This window comes from Rhinoderma darwinii, chromosome 2 (genome assembly GCF_050947455.1).
Source record: "Rhinoderma darwinii isolate aRhiDar2 chromosome 2, aRhiDar2.hap1, whole genome shotgun sequence".
Lineage (NCBI taxonomy): Eukaryota > Metazoa > Chordata > Amphibia > Anura > Rhinodermatidae > Rhinoderma > Rhinoderma darwinii.
In genome coordinates, this window is record NC_134688.1 from 27,284,144 (window position 1) to 27,290,143 (window position 6,000).

Below are 6,000 nucleotides of genomic sequence, written 5' to 3' on the forward strand. Positions count from 1 at the left end.
GGTACGAAAACCTTACCGGACACCCTATGTGCCAAATTTGGGGTCAAATGGTACAGGCGTTTGGATGACTATAGAGGACACACAAACAGACATTTGCTTTTATAGTATAGACTAGAAAAAGTCCCCTGTGCTGCCCAAGTATAAAATGTCGGTCTGCATGTGTGGTGTTCAGATTTGTTCCAAGGGTGCCCAAGAAGCCAATCCATGCCCTAATTTTTTTCTAGTAGCTCTATATACCCCGGCAGTTGCGTTCTGTTTATTTCATTTTTAGCCTCTTTAATACCTAACCGCTAAACAGGTCGGAGATGGAGTCGTAAGGCCCCATGCACACGACTGTAATTACAGGCCGTAATTACAGGCCCATAGACTTCTATTGGCCACGGGTACCTCCCCGTATGCTTACGGGAAGGTGCCCGTGCCGTTGAAAAAGATAGAACATGTCCTATTTCAGGCCGTAATTACGTCACGGGCAGCCCATATAAGTCTATGGGGCTCCCGTAATTACGGGTGACTACGTGTGTGCACCAGTAATTACGGGAGCGTTGCTAGGCGACGTCAGTAAATAGTCACTGTCCAGGGTGCTGAAAGAGTTAAACGATCGGCAGTAACTGTTTCAGCACCCTGGACAGTGGCTACCGATCACAATATAGATAAAGCTGTAAAAAAAAAAAAACTTTCATACTTACCCAGAACGCCCTGCTTCTTCCTCCAGTCCGGCCTCCTGCGATGACATTGCAGCGGTCACATGGACTGCCGCGTCATCCAGGGAGGTCGGCTGGCTTTCAAGAGAGGGACGCGTCACTAAGACAATGGCCGGGTAAGTATGAATTTCTTTTACTTTTATTATGGAAAGGGCTGCCCCTTCTCTTTATCCTGCACTGATAGAGAGAAGGGCTGCCGATTAGTGCAGTGCAATTTTGCAGCCAAAAACGTGCCCGTACACGGGTCCGTAAATACTGGTGCAATACGGGTCGAATACGTGTGACCAAGGTCCCGTATTTACGGGTGGACAAAAATACGGTCGTGTGCATGAGGCCTAAGACTGTGACAGAGCCTAATGATAAACAACATTGGCAGTTTTATTGCCAGCTGGACATAGACTATGGTTGGATCATTAAAGAAAGCCGCATCATGCATGAAAGCCCACTCATTAGCACGCTGAACAACATGATGTGCTCGATCAGCTGCTTTCTGGCCTGGGTTTGGGCAGGAGTCTCTGCACTTCTGAGAGCCACCTGTCTGATCTGTTGCTGAGAAAGCCAAGCCCGAGTTTGCGGAGGAGTTTCAGCAGCTTGAGCAGCAGTATGACGTATTTGATCATATTGCAGTCGGGCAAGAGTTTGATGCAGCCATTGGAGACTTCCTGCCAATTGGAGTTCTCTTTGGCGACATTTTGCTAATTAAAAGTGTTGGTAAGTTGAGTTCAAGTTTGCTAAGTTTAGGTGCAGAAGATGCTTAGAAGCCAACTGCGATACACTTTAGAAACGTGAAAACAAAATCTTGCGGCCAGAATGTCTTTAACCCCTTGTAATGTCCGTGGCTGCAGGGTGTCCGCTCCTTTCACCTCCTGACAGCCGCAGTCACGAGTCAGCAAGCGCTGGCCCCAGCCTCCTCTTCAGGAGATGCCAGCGCTCGTGTCCACTCACCTCAGCCGGACCTCTTGACGAACTTTGACCCGTGAGTACCCTGGACTATAAGAGGGGTCCAGTCCCCTGCTTCTATGCCAGAGCGTTCTTGTTGTTTCCTAGTTTGTCTGTGTGATGGCCTCCTAGTGTGTTACCTGTACCTGTTCCTGCTCCTAGCATTCCATACCTTCCTGGTCTAGCACTGTGTCTTTTGACGGCAGGCGGTGCAGGTGCTTGGTCCACAGCAACTTTTTTTGCCGTCGCTGTAGTATGCTAATACATTATAAGTAAAAAAATAAAGTTGTAGATGGTTATCCCTTAAAGAGGCTCTGTCACCAGATTCTCAAATCCCTATCTCCTATTGCATGTGATTGGCGCTGCTATGTAGAGAACCGTAACGTGTTTTTTTTTGTTTTTTTTAAAACGTTCATTTTTGGCCAAGTTATGAGCTATTTTATATATATGCAAATGAGGTTTGAAATGGACAACTGGGCGGTTTTTTTCCGTTATGTCCAACTGGGCGTGTATTGTGTTTTAAGTGGGTGTGTTTACGTGTATGACGCTGACCAATCAGTGACCAGTCAGCGTCATACACTCCTCTACATTCATTTACACAGCAGCGATGTGCAGCCACATAAACAGAGATTAACGTTAATCAAGTGTCCTGATAATGAATACAAATGACCTCCAGCCTGGATGTCATGTGTATTCAGAATCCTGACACTTCTCTTTTCTGTGAGATTTCCAGCAAGGGAAACGAAATCTCGTTTACCTCCGTCATCTCGCGAGATTTCGTTTCCCTTTCTAGAAATCTCAAAGAAAAGAGTCAAAAGTGTCAGGATTCTGAATACACATGACGTCCAGGCTGGATTTCATGTGTATTCATTATCAGGAGACTTGATTAACGTTAATCTCTGTTTATGTGGCTGCACATCGCTGCTGTGTAAATCAATGGAGATGAGTGTATGATGCTGACTGGTCACTGATTGGTCAGCGTCATACACGTAAACACGCCCAGTTAAAAACACAATACACGCCCAGTTGGACATAACGAAAAAAACTCCCAGTTGTCCATTTCAAACCTCATTTGCATATATATAAAATAGCTCATAACTTGGCCAAAAATGAACGTTTAAAAAAATTATTTTTTTTTTACTGTTATCTACATTGCAGCGCCGATCACATGCAATAGGAGATAGGGGTTTGAGAATCTGGTGATAGAGCCTCTTTAATGAGATTTAAAAATAAAAAAAAAGGTAACAAAAAAATTAATAAACTGTCCCCAAAAAGTCACTATTTTGCATAAAATATATTTTATTGCCCATCCATTGCATAAAAACAAAAAACCTACACATATTAGATATCTACATGACCGTAATAACCTGAAGAATTAATTTAACGGGTTATTTAGCGTGAAACGTGAACGGGATAAAAAAAATAATCAAAAAACGATGCAGAGAATTACTTTTTTCTATATTCACTCCGTAAAAATAAATAATATAACTTACACAGTGACATTTTTTCTACCCCCAATCTGCGCAAAATAATAAATACAATTTCTCCCGCATAAAACACTGCCTCATACAGCCACGTCAATGAAAAAATAAAGAAGATGTGGCCGCTGAAAGGCAGAGAGGCAAAAATGGATCTGGTCATTAACCCCTTCCCGCAAAATGACAAGTCTGGTAGGTCGGCTTTGCAAGTAACTTACCGCAATCCGACGTACCAGACCCGTCATGTAGATGAAGCGGGCGCAGGAGCTGTACTCGCTTCATCTTCAGCGGGTGTCAGCTGTAATATACAGCTAACATTCCGTGGCAACGGCAGTGTATTGTAGCGGGGATCAGAAGAACTATAAAAATATCACATTATTTTTACCGCACGGTGAACACCGTAAAAAAAAATTAATCAAAAACTGACAGAATTTATTTTTTTGGTCACCTTGTCTCATAAAAAATGTAATAAAAAATATTCAAAAAGTCGCAAGTACCCCAAAATTGTGACCACAAAAACTAAATTCCGACAGTGATATCAACTGAAAATTAAAAAAGTTATGGCTGTCAGGAAATGGCGACACTAAAATATGATTTTTTTTAGAAAAGCGTAATTTTATTGTGCGAAAGTAGTAATACGTAAAAAAAACGATATAAATTTGGTGTCGCTGTACTTTTATCAACCCACAGAATGAAGTTAACATGTTGTTTATACTGCACGGTGAACAATGTAAAAAAGAAAAAACAAAACCCTGCTAGAATTGCTTTTTGGTTTCATTGTCTCCCCAAAAATGTAATAAATAGTGATGACAAAAAAATTGCATGTACCCCAAAATGGAACCAATAAAAATTACAGCTCGTTCCACAAAAAACGTGCCCTCACACAGCTCCGTCAACGGAAAAATAACACGTTATGACTCTCAAATCACAATGGTGCTAAATGTCGGCCCAGACTCATTTTTTGGGTCCAGTAGTTTTTCACTAAATACCCCACATCATCACTTGCTGGACCCCACAGGTGGACCCTGTAGACGCCGCGGAGATGAGGAAACTTTGGGGACTTGTGCTGCTTATAGGGCTAGTGAAGAAGTCAAATATAAGGCAATACTGGAGCGCAGATATTTTGTACAATACCCAAAAAACCCGGCCTGTGTATAAAGGATTGGTTCCAAGCGTACCACAGCAATCCATGGATTATTAATTTTATTATTCATTCACCTCATTACATCATCCTATTATGCCCTGATGTACTCCGCCCAGCTTACATATACCCTGATATACTCCGCACAGATTACATATACCCTGATGTACTCCGCACAGATTACATATACCCTGATGTACTCTGCACAGTTTACAGATACCCTGATGTACTTCGCACAGTTTACATATACCCTGATGTACTCCGCACAGCTTACATATACCCTGATGTACTCCGCACAGCTTACATATAGCCTGATGTACTCCTCACAGCTTACATATACCCTGATGTACTCCGCACAGCTTACATATACCCTGATGTACTCCGCGCAGATTACATATACCCTGATGTACTCCGCACAGCTTACATATACCCTGATGTACTCCGCACAGCTTACATATACCCTGATGTACTCCGCACAGCTTACATATACCCTGATGTACTCCGCACAGCTTACATATACCCTGATGTACTCCACAAAGCTTACATATACCCTGATGTACTCCGCACAGTTTACATATAAAATGATGTACTCCGCACAGTTTACATATACCCTGATGTAGTCTGCACAGTTGACGTATATCCTGATGTACTCCGCACAGATTACATATACCCTGATGTACGCCTCACAGATTACATATACCCTCATGTACTCCACACAGCTTACATATACACTGATGTACTCCGCCCAGATTACATATACCCTGATGTACTCCTCACAGTTTACATATACCCTGATGTACTCCTCACAGCTTACATATACCCTGATGTACTCCGCACAGCTTACATATACCCTGATATACTCCGCACAGCTTACATATACCCTGATATACTCCGCACAGCTTACATATACCCTGATGTACTCCTCACAGCTTGCATATACCCTGATGTACTCCACGCAGATTACATATACCCTGATGTACTCCGCGCAGATTACATATACCCTGATGTACTCCGCACAGCTTACATATACCCTGATGTACTCCGCACAGCTTACATATACCCTGATGTACTCCTCACAGTTTACATATACCCTGATGTACTCCACACAGCTTACATATACCCTGATATACTCTGCACAGATTACATATACCCTGATGTACTCCGCACAGCTTACATATACCCTGATGTACTCCACACAGCTTACATAAACCCTGATGTACTCCTCACATATTACATATACCCTGATGTACTCCGCACAGCTTACATATACCTTGATGTACTCCGCACAGATTACATATACCCTGATGCACTTCGCCCAGCTTACATATACCCTGATGTACTCCGCACAGCTTACATATACCCTGATGTACTCCGCACAGCTTACATATACCCTGATGTACATAAGAAACCTTACAGTCAGAAGACATTTTGTCAACTGTCCAAACATGGAATATGACATACAAAATTATGAACAGAATAAACCACAACTTGACGTCCAGAATTTGGGAGCATTCCTTTTCGATGAGCAAAAAACGATACTGGACTTAGAAAGTCTAGACACAGAAATCCAAGAACAACGGGTCAACATCTCTACTAACCTCAAAATTATCAACTCAAAATTCTACCCTGTGGGATCAAGAACCGAGATTATGGACCGCTTCCAAATTGCTATAGATAAAAAGGACCTCCAACAGCTTTCGGACAGGGTCAAAACAAGTAAATATCCCAGGAATCTTTCCAA